At 45.8% G+C, this 15,298-nt stretch overlaps 1 protein-coding gene across 9 annotated transcripts in view; it reads left to right on the plus strand.

The window, feature by feature from the left end:
* Positions 1 to 15,298, plus strand: part of PRKCZ (protein kinase C zeta) — a 190,389-nt gene that overhangs the window by 90,815 nt on the left and 84,276 nt on the right. The gene's annotated exons all lie outside the window — the stretch shown is intronic.

Here is a 15,298-nt window from a genome sequence, read left to right on the forward strand (position 1 = left end):
CAGGAGGTGCTAGTTTACAAGTTCTCTGTTGGGAAATCATTCATTCTCCCATAATGATGTAAAGTCATAATTACACAGGCCTTGAACAAAAATTGATAAATAGGAAAGCGGGCCCTAGTCTGAAGTTCTGACTGCCAACAGCAAATCTAGCAGTTTCAGAAAGTTATGCTTCCTGCGTGAGTAGTTGATTTAGAAGGCGGTGAAAATTTGGCAGCTCTTTCCTCTTGTCCTGTGGAGGGAGTCCTTGAATAATTCGTCTCTGAAGCATGATTAAGCTAAAGCTTCTTTGCAGTCCCCCTATGAGTTTGAATCCCCCTAGCTCAGTTATGGCCGCTTTTAAGGTAAGTTTGCTTCTTGGGGCCTTAGGAGGAGTTAATGAGTGACTTGATTGGGTGTCCTTCCTTCCAGACCCCAACTATGTTCGGATTGGGGTGAATTAGGTGAACAGAGAGACCTTCCCTAGGCTTAGGCGTGAAACTGCTGCAGAGCAAAACTCATTTGACTTTTCAGTGGAAAAATAGTCGCATTTTTGAGTGCTTGCTGTGTGTGGAGCACTGTGCTGAGCGGTTGGCAGAGTACAGTGTAACAATTAATGGTCACGTTCCCTGCTCACAGCGAGCTTGCAGTCTAGAGGGGGAGATGGAAATTAATATAAATAAATAAGTGACAGATACGTACGTAAGAGCCGTGGGGCTGGGATTGGTGGATGAATACTGGGAACAGGACAGGGTGATGCAGAAGAGAGTAGGAGAAGAGGAAAGAAGGGCTTAGTCAGGGAAAGCCTCTTGGAGGAGATGTGGAGCAGCGTGGCATAGTGGATAGAGCATGGTCCTGGGAGTCAGAAGGTCATGGTTCTAATCCCAGCTCTGTCACTTTGTCTGCTGTGTGACCTCGGGCAAGTCACTTCACTTCTCTGTGCCTCAGTTCCCTCATCTGTAAAATGGGGATGAAGACTGTGAGTCCCATGGGGCACAGGGACTGTGTCCAACCCGATTTGCTTGTATCCACCCCGGCTGTTAGTACAGTGCCTGGCATATTGTATGCGCTTGACAAATACCATCATGGTGATGATGATGGTGTGCTTTCAATAATGCTTTGAAGGCGGTGAGAGTCATTGCCTGTCGAATATGTGGAGGGAGGGAGGCCAATACCGTGTACTCCATGTACTTGTTTGGTGGTGGAAATGCCTGACATTGTAATCCCCCTTTACCTGGAGCGTGCTGTAGCTTTGGAAGTGCTAGTTCATTCTCACGTCCCTCTAATAATGGTGGTATTTGTTAAGCGCTTACTATGTGCAAAGCACTGTTCTAAGCACTGGGGGGATACAGGGTGATCAGATTGTCCCATGTGCGGCTCACAGTTTTAATCCCCATTTTACAGATGAGGTAACTGAGGCCCAGAGAAGTGAAGTGACTTGCCCAAAGTCACACAGCTAGCAAGTGGCAGAGCCGGGAGTCTAACCCATGACCTCGGACTCCGAAGCCCAGGCTCTTTCCACTGAGCCACGCTGCTTCCCCAGCCATGCTGCTTCTAGTAAGAGTGGAAAAGCCAGAAACCCAAACTGACCTCTCAGGTAGAGAGGAGAGGTGGGCTTGGAGCAGCTTCAGCCTCCGATTTCTCCTCTTAGAAACCACTGGGCTTCCCTCACTTCTGTCCCTCACTTCGCCTTCCACACGGCTCCTGCCCTTAGCTAGAAGGGAAGGTTCGAGCCCGACTTCCTGGATGAGGAGGAGTTGCCTCAACTGAGATTTGTTGACATGCCCACCTGTGCCCTGCAGTCCAAAGCTCCTTAATAATAGTGTTGGCCACAGTCCTTGGCATTTAGGTATGGCTTTGTCCTCGGTAAGTGGACACACCTAGTGTGTGAGGGAGGAGGGGCGTTCCTATTTTCCAGACCGGGAAGCAGAGAGGGTGGCGGAAAGATTGCTTCAGAACAGGCAGTAAATCCCTCAGAACGGAAGTCCCTCACAGCCCAGAACAGTGGCTAGTGTGTTCTGTCCTCCAGTTCTTCCGGATTTGCCTCCCCCAGCAGCATGGCCTAGAGGGAGGAGCCCAGGCCTGGGAGTCAGAAGGACCCGGGTTCTGATCCCGGCTCAGCCACTTGTCTGCTATGCGACCTTGGGCAAGTCACGTCACTCTTCTGTACCTCAATTACCTCAACTGTAAGAAAACAGATCAGTACTGATCATAATAATAATAATAATGTTGGTATTTGTTGAGCGCTTACTATGTGCCGAGCACTGTTCTAAGCGCTGGGGTAGACACAGGGGAATCAGGTTGTCCCACGTGGGGCTCACAGTCTTAATCCCCATTTTACAGATGAGGTAACTGAGGCACCAAGAAGTTAAGTGACTTGCCCAAAGTCACACAGCTGACAAGTGGTAGAGCCGGGGTTCGAACCCATGACCTCTGACTCCGACTCTGACTCTCAGATCAGTAGAGAAGCAGCATGGCTCAGTGGAAAGAGCACAGGCTTGGGAGTCAGAGGTCATGGGCTCTAATCCCGCCTCTGCCATTATCAGCTATGTGACCTTGGGCAAATCACTTCACTTCTCTGGGCCTCAGTTACCTCATCTGTAAAATGGGAATGAAAACTGTGAGCCCCATGTGGGACAACCTGATTACCTTGTACTTCCCCAGTGCTTAGAACAGTGCTGCTTGGCACATAGTAAGCGCTTAACAAATGCCATTATTATTATTATTATTATTACAACAGTGATGTGGGGCTGAGGGATGGGTGAATAGTAAGTGATTAAAGGCCCCAGCTCCAAGTGCAAGCGTTCAGCAGGGAGAGGGAGTAGGGGAAAAAGGGGCTTAATCGGGGAAGGTATCTGGGCAGAGATGGAATTTGAATACGACTTTGAAGGTGGGGAGAGTGATGGTCTTTCGGGTATTCATTCACTCAATAGCATTTATTGAGTGCTTACTATGTGCAGAGCACTGTACTAAGCACTTGGAATGTACAATTTGGCAACAGATAGAGACAATCCCTGCCCATTGGCGGGTTTACAGTCTAATTGGGGGAGACAGACAAAAACAATAGCAGTAAGAAGGGGGAGGGAGTCCTAGGCCAGAGATATCACGTGGGTGAGGGGTCATCGACGAGTTAGAAAGATCGAGGTCTTGTCTTATGCTGTCGAGTTGTCTCCGACCCATGGCGATGCCACGGACACGTCTCTCCCAGAACACCCGACCTTCATCTGCAATTGTTCCGGTAGTGTATCCAGAGAGTTTTCTTGGTAAAAATATGGAAGTGCAGTGTACTTGAGTCTCCGCCCTCACCCCTATCCCATGCCGCTGCTGCCCAGCTCAGGTGAGTTTTGGCTTTTAGCAGATCGCCCTCCACTCGCTTCCACTTAAAACAATGGTAACTTATTTTTACCTAAAAAAAAAAAAATCAAGCCTTTCAGGAACCCATTCATCCAGTTAGGAATTGCTTCCAGCATGAAAGCTGGGTATTGCAAGCTGACCAATAATTCATCCATCAATCACTGAATATTATCTTCGTGTCAGAGATCTGCCTCAATGCAGGACACAAATATAATAAGTCTCCTCCATATGGTCCATTGTATTAAGTCAATTAGCTGACTTGGAAAATGCCTGGTTACTGGCCCTGATTCCTAAGTTTAAAAGCACAGATTTACTGCTTTCCCATGCATTAGTTTTAGACTTGAACATAGCACATCATTTTTTACTGAAGAACTTGGTAATTGTTAAAGCTATAACCAGTAGCCACTTGGAATTTGTGTTCCACATTAGGGTTGAAATTTTAGTAATCCCTCCCCACATCAGATACTTTCTTGCAGTTTTGGGATTTCTTTTGGTAAAGTGCTATGTTCCAGGCACAGTACTAAGCACGGGGCTAGAAAATAATAATAATAATAATAATAATAAGTGCTTACTATGTGCCAGGCACTGTACTAATCACTGGGGTAGCTATAAACAAATTGAGTCAGACCCAGATACAAGGTTGGACCCGGTCCGCCTCCCACATAGGGTTCACAGTCTTAATCCCCACTCTACAGATGAAGTGACTGAGGCACAGAGAAGTTACTAAAGGTCACACAGCAGACACGTGGCGGAGCCGGTACTAGACGTTCATTCCGATTTCATCAAGTGTATACTTCTAATCATCACAGCCCTGTGGTATTGAGGTTCCTCAGAAAGTGTCTTTCTAATTTTTTTGTTCCCAGTAGAATGTAGTGATGGGGCAGTGGCAATGGAGAACTATGATTCAGGATTCCTAGACTGATTTTATAGTTTTGCCACACTATGTGTATGTTCACTGTATCATCTCGTGCAAGCCAAGTTCTCCGTAACTTAGTCAACTCGTTGAACAGGAACAGTGATGCCTATTCTTAGAGGGGTTGTGAGATTTAATTATTGTTTGGAGACGTGCGTGGAGATTTTTCGATAATAGGTGCAACACATGTGCAAGGAATTTATATGGTTTCATATGATTGACTTCTCTGCTCTTATTCTTTGGGTAAAGTATCAGGATTCATTTAAAGCAGGGTTGATGGTGCGGTGACTTGTAAAAAGAAGGCGCTTTTTTGGACCCCCAAACTAGACCGATATACCGAGGTATGTTTAAAATTGTTTCTTGGGGAGCTAATTATTTGTATTTAGTAATATGCTTCCACACAGAGGCCTCTGAAGAACTCTATAGATGTGCTAGGTCCCCCAAAAAGATGGACTGATCTGACTTCTCTAAGGAAGTAGTTCTGGTTCTAGAATATCTGCATAGCACGGATGTAATCTCTTCATACAGGCCAGATTTAAGGGTAGCCAGGTAGCAATATAAAGGGGAAGGTTGTTGTGGGCTTTCGGACTTTGACCTTTACCCCTGGTTTTGTAGGAGAGTCTAGCTGATCCTATAAGAGTAATCATAATTGTGGTATTTAAGTGATTACCCTGTGTCTAGCACTGTACTAAATGTGGGGTAGATAGATCAGCAGGTCCCACATGGAGCTCACAGTGTAAGTAGGAGGGAGAACAGTGATTGAATCCCCATTTTGCGGGTGAGGGAACTGAGGCCAGAGAAGTGAAGTGACTTTTTTTAATGGTATTTGTTAAAAGCTTACTTCACTCATTCATTCGATGGTATTTATTGAGCACTTAGTGTGTGCACAGCACTGAACTAAGCGCTTGGGAAAGTACAGTGCAGCAATTAAGAAAGGTCATCCCTGCCCAGAATGAGCTCACAGTCTAGAGGGGAGGAGACAGACATCAGTACAAGTAAACAGGCATCAAGACATCAATCCAAGTAAATAATTATCAATATAAATAAATACAATGACAGATATATACAGATAAGTGCCATGGGGCGGGGAGAGGGGGAAGAGCAAAGAGAGTGAGTCAAAGTGATGGGGAAGGCAGTGTGAGATGAGGAAAAGTGGGGCTTAGTCTGGGAAGGCCTTTTGGGGAGATATGCCTTCAGCGGGGCTTTGAAGTAGGGGAGAGTGATTGGAGGATTTGAGGAGGGAGTGCATTCCAGACCACAGGTAGGACATGTGCCGGGGCTCGGCGGTGGGACAGGCGAGATGGAGGCACCGTGAGAAGGTTAACAACAGAGGAGCAGAGTGTGTGGGCTGGGTTGGAGGAGGAGAGAAGGGAGGTGAGGTAGGAGGGGGCAGGGTGATGGACTGCTTTAAAGCCAGTAATGAGGTTTTGTTTGATACGGAGGTGGATAGCCAACCACTGGAGATTTTTGAGGAGTTGGGGGTGACATGCTCTGAGAGTTTCTGTAGAAAGATAATCTGGACAGCAGAGTGAAGTATGGGCTGGAGTGGGGAGAGGCAGGAGGTTGGAAGGTCAGAAAGCAGGTTGATACAGTAATCTGGGCATAGGATGAGTGATTGTACTAACGTAGCAGTTTTGAATGAAGAGAAAAGGGCAAATCTTAGATATATGACAGGCACTGTACTAAGTGCTGGGGTAGATACAGGATAAACAGTTTGGTCACAGTCCATGTCCCAAATAATAATAATAATGAATTTCTTAAGCATTTACTACATGCCAAGCACTGTTCTAAACGCTGGGTTAGATACAAGGTAATCAGGGACTCACTGTCTTAATCCCCATTTTACAGATGAGGTAATTGAGGCACAGAGAAGTGAAGCGGTTCGCCCAAAGTCACACAGCTGACAAGTGGTGGAGCTGGGATAATAATGTTGGTATTTGTTAAGTGCTTACTATGTGCAGAGCACTGTTCTAAGCGCTGGGGTAGGTGGCCCAGGGGAAGCAGCATGCTCAGTGGAAAGAGACTGGGCTTCGGAGTTCAGAGGTCATGAGTTCGACTCCCGGCTCTGCCACTTGTCAGCTCTGTGACTGTGGGCAAGTCACTTAACTTCTCTGTGCCTCAGTTACCTCATCTGTAAAATGGGGATTAACTGTGAGCCTCTCAGGGACAACCTGATTACCCTGTATCTGCCCCAGTGCTTAGAACAGTGCTCTGCACATAGTAAGCGCTTAACAAATACCAACATTATTATTATTATTACAGGGTAATCAGGATGTCCCACATGAGGCTCACAGTTAATCCCCATTTTATAGATGAGGTAACTGAGGCATAGAGGAGTTAAGTGACTTGCCCACAGTCACACAGCTGACAAGTGGCAGAGCTGGGATTAATAATGTTGGTATTTGTTAAGCGCTTACTATGTGCCGAGCACTGTTCTAAGCACTGGGGTAGACTTAGGGGAATCAGGTTGTCCCACGTGGGGCTCACAGTCTTAATCCCCATTTTACAGATGAGGGAACTGAGGCACAGAGAAGTTAAGTGACTTGCCCACAGTCACACAGCTGACAAGTGGCAGAGCTGGGATTAATAATGTTGGTATTTGTTAAGCGCTTACTATGTGCCGAGCACTGTTCTAAGCGCTGGGGTAGACATAGGGGAATCAGGTTGTCCCACGTGGGGCTCACAGTCTTAATCCCCATTTTACAGATGAGGGAACTGAGGCACAGAGAAGTTAAGTGACTTGCCCACAGTCACACAGCCGACAAGTGGCAGAGCTGGGATTCGAACTCATGAGCCCTGACTCCAAAGCCCGTGCTCTTTCCACTGAGCCACGCTGCTTCTCCCTGAACCCTGAAGATTCTAATCTTCTCCCTGAAGATTAGAACCCATGACCTCTGACTCCCAAACCCATGCCCTTGCCACTAAGCCACACACAATCTTAATCCCTATTTTACAGATAAGGTAACTGAGGCCCAGAGAAGTGAAGTGATCTGCACAAGGTCACACAGCAGGTATGTGGTGGAACTGCAATTAGAACCCAGGTTCTCTGACTCCCAGGCACTTTCCACTGGGCCACACTACTTCACCCCCCTTCGGTGATCAGTATGATCAAAACAACAAAAAAAAGACATGAGACTTCAGGCCTCTCCACCTTCTGCCTAGGCTGACTTTTTCCTTCTTTTGCGTCCGTTGCTTCTAAGATTGCACCCCTGTAATGCCCGGAAAAGGCCTTCTCCCTGAGGCTTTTGAGTCTTATTGACAGTGGATCTCTCCAAGGGGTCTTCCCTGACCAAGCCCTCCTCTCCTTTTCTCCCGCTCCCTTCTGCCTCACCCTGACTTGCTCCCTTTCTTTATCCCCTTTCCCAGGCCCACATCACTTATGTACATATCTGACATTCATTTATTATATTCCTGTCTGTCTCCTCCTCTGTACTGTAAACTCATTGTGGGCAGGGAATGTGTCAGTTAATTGTCGTACCGTACTCTCCCAAGCGCTTAGTACTGTGTTCTGTACACCATAAGTGCTCAATAAATACGCTCGACTGACTGACGGACTGATTGTTTTTTTATGCATTCTTACTTGGTGTCATTTAAAAGTACCCTCACCGAGCAATCGGGGACGGCAGTTGTTTCAACTGGAAGCGACTTAAATCCTCCTGCCGAGCTTCCGTTTGCTTGGTGATGTGGAGCATTGTCTTGAAGAGAAGAATCTATTTTTTGTGCTCTGGCAATTCTTTGTGTAAATCAGTAATGGAGTCTTTGAACGCACCCTCGTTCAGGCCTACCTGTTCACCTTGCGCGGCAGACAGTGGGGGGCCATTAACGCTCTTTGAAAAAACCAAACCGACGGGAAACGGCGTCTTTGGAGAAAAAAGCGGTCCAGGTAGATGACGGCGTAGCCACGTTGAAAATGATCACGCTGCAACATAAGAAGGTTAATTGAGTGCTGTATAAACTCTGACCCCTAGACCAACCCTCTTAGGATGCAGAAAATGCATTTCCTCCTGAGGCAGAGAACAGAGTCTTTTGCCTGGACAATTTCCACGATAATTTGGTCTTCCACCAGAGGGCTTAGGAACAGAATCAAAGTAGGGTAACCCACTGACAAGTCCTGCCTCTGCGAAAAATACCTTTAGCCACATCTCTCCTCTCCTCAGAACCCACCACTGGCTTCCTGAATCTCTCTGCTTAGAGAAGCAGCCTGACCTAGTAGAAAGAGTCAGGGCTTGAGAGTCAGAGGATCTGGTTTCTGATCCTGGCTCTGCCCCACATCTGCTGTGTTACCTTGAGCAAGTCACCTCACTTCTCTGTGCCTCCCTCATCTGGAAAATGGGGATTAACTCTTACTCCCGCCTACTTAGGCTGTGAGCCCCACGTGGGACAGGGACTGTGTCCAACCTGATTAACTTATATCCGCTGCGAGTGCTTAGAACAGTGCTTGGCACATAGCACTCAACAAGTATCGTTATCATTATGTACCTGTTCTCAACTCTTTTACCCCTGTCCCCTCAGTCCATTCCGGCAGTTTGGAACCCTTTCTCACCCCATTCAAATCCCTCTTCCAGTAAGCTTTCCCCAATTAATTTCCAGCTCCCTGAGCCATATCATCCCTTCAGCTGACTCTAGCACTTATCCTCAATGGTTTTTATTGAGCGCTTACTGTTTGCAGAGCATTGTGCGAAGCTCTTGGGAGAGTACGGTACAGCAGAGTTGGTAGACATGTTCCCTGCTCACAACGAGCTCACAGTTACAAACTTCTTAATTCCTTTTTAGCACTCAGGTCTCCTCATAGTTGGTTTGTGTAACCTTGGTCTGTGTGTGTGTGTGTTTGTATTATTTTATATTTTACTGTGTTTCTGTCAAGCCCCTTGGCAAGCGTGAGGAGCTTAAATGGTGTTGTGTTTCTGAGAAACAGCGTACCACAGCAGAGAGAGCACAGGCCTGGGAGTCAGAAGGACCTGTGTTCTAATCCCGGCTCTGCCACTTGTCTGCTTTGTGACGTTGGGCAAGTGACTTCACTTCTCTCTGCCTTGGTTACCTCATCTGTAAAATGGGAATTGAGACTCTGAACCCCTTGGGAGACAGGGACTGGGTCCAATCCCATTTGCTCGTATCCACTCCATCGCCTAGCACAGTGCCTGGCACATAGTAAGCACATAACAAATACCACTATTATTATTATCATTATTAGCATCATTAGAAGTAAATTAGGTTGGGCACAGTCCCAGTCCCACATTGGGCCCACAGTGTAAGCAGGAGTAATCCTCAGAGGCCTTCATAGATTGGGAAACTTTGTGAGCTCCTGGAAAATGACATGGATTGATTTTATCTTTCACTCATTTGTGGGCCAAAGAGTGAAGGAATTCCGTTATCAGGTGTAAGCCTCCGTCAATGCTACCTTCTGTCCCCCTGGCAAAGCAAAAGTAACTGGCCATGAATATCCTGTATTGTTTTTAAGGGCATTTGGGGAACAACTTGAAATAATAATGTTGGTATTTGTTAAGCGCTTACTATGTGCAGAGCACCATTCCAAGCGCTGGGGTAGACACAAGGGAATCAGGTTGTCCCACGTGGGGCTCACAGTCTTAATCCCCATTTTACAGATGAGGGAACTGAGGCACAGAGAAGTGAAGTGACTGGCCCAAAGTCACACAGCTAACAAGTGGCAGAGCGGGGATTCGAACCCATGATCTCTGACTCCAAAGCCCGTGCTCTTTCCACTGAGCCACGCTGCTTCTCTATCAGCAACTTAAGTTATTTCCGGGTCTCCTCTAGTTTAGGATTGGTACATTTCTGAACAATTCTTTCTGGATTTTCAGGTTTTCCCAATTTTTAATTCTCCTGGAGGAAGCTGTCATGTTCAGAGTGTTAAAACTGGCACATCTGGGATAAATTGCATGTTCAATTAGGCTCTGTTGTTATCTCATTTTTAAAATGAACTTTGTTCTTGTAGCCTCGAGTGCCTTTTAGGCGGAACTGTTTCCTCCAGCGTGGAAATGAGACAGATCTTAATCATATGGTTGTTGGGGATGAAATCTACTCCTTTAATTTCAGTCATATTCATTGAGCACTTACTGCATGCAGAGTGCTGTACTAAGCTCTTGGGAGAGTATAATACATGGATTAATAAATGGACAGATTCCCTGCCCACAAAAAGCTTACACTCTACTGTGTAATGCTGTCATACCGATGGTTTCTTGATTGTTTTGAAAAAGAAAAAGAAATCCTCATTTGACTCTTGAGGAGTCCCCCCAGGTTTAATTTTTATTTAAAAATTCACATATTTGTGAATTTTTGTATTGGGAATAATTAAGGTCATTATGCCCCCAAAGTATATCACTGGTAAATAAAACAGATGAAGATTCATCTCCAGTTTGTCGAGGCTTCCGTCATGTCAAAATACCAGATTGAGTCATATTTTTCCTTTTTAATCCAATCCCAGGCTATTTTGAAACAGTGTTTGCATAAGTAATTTGAAGACCTGTTTTATTCCTGCCTCAGACTGAGACTCTTTATCATTCAGGTTTACCACAGGAGGAAAGAATTTACAGGGAATTTGCTTCCACTCTTCAAGTGGGCTTTTCAGAAACCTTCTTGACCTCTCATAGCAAAGGCTTGAAAAACCACGCTTAGAAGTCGAAACGTGGCGTGAAAATATTTTCTGACTAACGCAGAGGAGGATCTTCCATTTCATTCTCCAAATTAAAATGCTGAAACTAATTCTTGTGTTTACTTTCCAAGATAGTGCAGTCGGCTTTTATTGTTCATTCTGCTAACTGTTGCCGTCATACTACCTGAGACTCAGCGACTAATGAAATCCATGGGGGAATTAACAGCGGGCCCTAAGGCAGATGCTTAGTTTTCTTCTCTCCCCTTAGGCAATTTAACTGGAATCTTAAGAACATCCACTTTAGGGACATCGGCATACTGGACATTTCTCATTCCCCCCATCCATCCCACCTTTTGTTCTGGAGATGAGCTTCAAGCTTGAATTCACGTGGCCACGTGGTTTCTAGAAGTGGGAATTATGCCTCACGAATCGCTGGTGTTTTGCAAAAAGTGTTAATACCTGTGTGGGTTTGAGCAAAACCATTGGATCCTTTGAGCTGAATTCTTCCAGAGTCAAAGGTGGGCAGCGCCCCAACTCTTTCAGATCACCAAAGGACAATTTGTAGAATCGTGGCCTAGAGTGCACAATGCACTGATGGTTTGAAAGAATAATAACAATAATAATAGTATCTGTGGTATTTAAGTGCTTACTATATGCCATGCACTCTAAGTACTGGGGTATATTGGACACAGGCCGTGTCCCACACGAGACTTCCAGTCCTAATCCTCATTTTACAGATGAGGTCAGTGAGGCGCCGAGAAGTGAAATGACTGGCCCGAGCTCCCACAGCAGGCAAGTGGTGGAGCTGGGATGAGAACCCATGTCCTAATTCCCTTGCCCTAGCCACTGGACCACCCTCAAAGTTCATGCACCTCTCCCAGGGCCTACACTGCCAACTAGGGAGTATCTCATTACAATTCAATTTATAAAAGCCTGTGGCAAGTTCAATCAATCAGTCATCCATTCATTCATTATCATATTTATTGAGCACTTACTGTGTGCAGAACACTGTACTGAGTGCTTGGGAGAGTACAATACAACAATAAACAGACATTCCCTGTCCACAGTGAGCTTACAGTCTATGGAACATTTACTGTGTCCAGATCACTGTACCGAGTGCTTGGAAGAGTGCAATAGAACAGAGTGGGTAGACACGTTGCCTGCACAGGGGAGTCTTAAAAGAGAACAACAACAACAAAAAACCCCAAGCAATCCAATGAAGAGGGGATGGGAAGAACTGTCGTCTTCTCCTCTGCTCTGCCCTCTTCCCTGCTGCACGCCGTCTCAGATCCCACCTGGCAAGCGGTGGAGATACCTGCTTTTCTTCGTTTTTTTCCATAACCTCCTTGGTCCCGTTTCCCTTCCAGGCCTTCCCTCTCGACTGAGCCTAGTCTCCACCTCCTAGCCCCCTAGCTCTCTAGTGGATAAAGAACGGGCCTGGAAGTCAGAAGGACCTGGGTTCTAATCCTGGCTCTGCCACATGTCTGCTGTGTGACCTTGGACAAGTCACTTCACTTCTCTGTGCCTCAGTTCCCTCATCTGTAAAATGGGGATAAAGACTGGAACCTCGTATGGGACAGGGACTGTGACCAACCTGATTAACTGGTATTTACCCCAGCGCTTAGAACAGCACTTCGCACATAGTATGCACTTAAAAGTAGCCTAATTATTATTACTCTCCACCCCGCAGTTTACCAATGAGTTCAGATGTGCGATGCCTAGTGGATAAATCCTGGGCCTTGGAGTCAGAGAACCCAAGTTCAAATCCCGACTCTACCCCTTGTCTGCTGTGTGACCTTGAGCAAATCACTTTGCTTCTCTGGGCCTCAGTTTCCTCATCAGCAAAATGGGGATTGAAACTGAGAGTCCATTGTGAAACAGGGACTGTGTCCAACCAGAATAGCTTGGAGAAGCAGTGTTGTCTAGTGAAAAGAGCACAGGCCTGGGAGTTAGAGGACTTGGGCTCTAAAACCAGATATGCCAATTGCTTTGCCAATTGCTTGCTGGGTGACCTTGGGCAAGTCACTTAACTTTTCTGTGCCTCAGTTTCCTCACCTGTAAAATGGGGATTCAATACTGGCTCTTCCTCTTTCTTAAGATTGTGAGTCCCATGTGGGACAGGGACTGTGTCTTACTTAATTGACTTGTATCTACCCCAGTGCTTAGAACATTGTTTGACACCTAGTAAGCGCTTAAGTATTTTAAGACAAAAAATAACATACTGATGGTAACAAATACCATTAAAAAAAAAAAGTGTAAACTTGCCTCCAGGACTGTGAGCTTCTCGATGGCAAACCAAAGCCCAGAAATATCTGTTCTCCCCTCCTACTTAGACTGAAAGCCTCATGCGGCACAAGGTCTCTATCTGGCCTGAGTAACTCATATCTACTCCAGCACTTAGAACAGTGCTTGACACACAGTAGGCACTTGACTGACATCATTTAAAAAAAACACAAAAAAACAAACCCAAAGATTGGGGAGATATTTCCTGGAGGTAGAGGAAAGAGCAAACACACTCGGTCCAGACCTGGTCTTATTGGCGTCCCCAAGAATCTCTCTCTCTGCATCCATATTCAATCATATTTATTGAGCACTTACTGTGTGCAGAGCACTGTACTAAGAGATTGGGAAAGTACCATATAACAATAAATGGTGACATTCCCTGCCAACAACGAGTTCAGAGCCCATCACAAGCCATTCCTAGGCCTTTTAGGTGCCAAAAATCTTGTCCTCATCTAGTGTTCCAACCCTCTGCTTTCCCCTCCCTGGAAGTCCTAGGATCATGGCAGGTTGGGAGACTTGGGTATTATGTGTTTCAGTCTTCCACTGATACTTTCTTAATAAAGGAGTGGACTGGAGCCCCTTTGGGTCACTACCCTGGAACCGGGACAGGCCTGACAGATGTGCCTGTCACTTGTTCGAAATGGATGGAACCCCCCTCTCTCTCTCATTCTTGGGTCATGTGGCCAATTCCATTTCTTCCCCTCCCTTCTGCATAGCCCTAACTTGCTTCCTTTTGTTCATCCCCCGTCCCAGCCCCACAGCACTTAGGTACATATCCGTAATTAATTCCTTTATGTTAATGTCTGCCTTCACCTCTAGACTGTAGGCTCATTGAGGGCAGGGAGGATGTCTGTTATATTGTTCTATTCTATTCTCCCAAGTGCCTAGTACAGTGTCGTGCACACTGAAAGCGCTCAATAAATATGGCTGAATACAGCAGTCTAGAGAATCCATCTTTCACCTAAAAGCCATCCCTGAATCAGAATGGGCATTACTTCCCCGCTCTCTTTTTCAGGGAGCTGTGGTGTGAAAGATTCCTTCTCCCTAAATGTCAAAAAACTTTTTGTGTCATTTCTCCAGAGGCCATTTCACTGTTAGATGGAATAATGCATCTTCTCTAACAGGAAATAAGGCCTTCGGGGCTCTCTATTTTTAAATGTGATAGCCTCTTTCTGGAGCATATTATCTTTCTAAAATGCAGATCACCATTTCTGTCTCTGTAACGCCCCTTGCTTTGACTGCTCTAAAGCCCTTTGGGAATAATTTAGGTGCTTCCTTACCTGGAGGTGCAGCAGCCAATAAAACTTCAAATAAGCCTGGTCTTTACCACAGTCATAATTTCAACACATGCCAATTTAAAAATAAAACTTGAAATGTAGCAGTTTATCCTGAGCAGATTGTTTAGGGTTTCTGTGATCCACAACAACTGAACAGAAATCTTTAAGCAAATAAATATTAATGATGTCCTCTATCTGGGAGTTGGTGGGAGGAGAGAAAGAAAGGGAGACAGAAAAGAAAGGCAGGTCTCTTAAGCCTTATAAACTATCCACAACTCCTGATGGAGCTTATTGGTGCAGGCTTCTACTTCTGACTTGGCCAAAGCTAAAGACCCTATCTGACTACCCCTTAAATTTGAGGGAATTTGGGCCATTTTCACAACTTTGTTGTTTAAAGCTTATTGTTTTTTTCCCATGCGCTTTCTTAGCCTTGTCATGCCGTTATGACACCAGGTAACCATAGAAACTGACTTCGTTAAAATGCACTGTGACCACCCTAATAATAGATGTTCAGGTGAACACGTGCAGCTTCCATTCAGCATGCATGGTTAAACAACATGAATTTTCTAAGGATCTTTTCTTGGTTCAGAATGTGGAAAATCAATCCCTTCCCCCTTCCTACCTCACTACTTTCCTACTGCAACCCAGCCGGCGCACTCCGTTCCTCTAATGCTAACCGTCTCACTGTGCCTCCATCTCGACTATCTGGCCACCGACCTCTCGCCCACATCCTGCCTCTGGTCTGGAACGCCCTACCTCCTCAAATCCCATAGACAATTACTCTCCCCTTCATCAAAACCTCATTGAAGGCACATCTCCAAGAGGGCTTCCCTGACTAAGCCCCCCTTTCCTCTTCTCCCTCTCCCTTCTGTGTTACCCTGACTT

The sequence above is a fragment of the Ornithorhynchus anatinus genome, chromosome 5 (genome assembly GCF_004115215.2).
Source record: "Ornithorhynchus anatinus isolate Pmale09 chromosome 5, mOrnAna1.pri.v4, whole genome shotgun sequence".
NCBI classification, from domain to species: Eukaryota; Metazoa; Chordata; class Mammalia; order Monotremata; family Ornithorhynchidae; genus Ornithorhynchus; species Ornithorhynchus anatinus.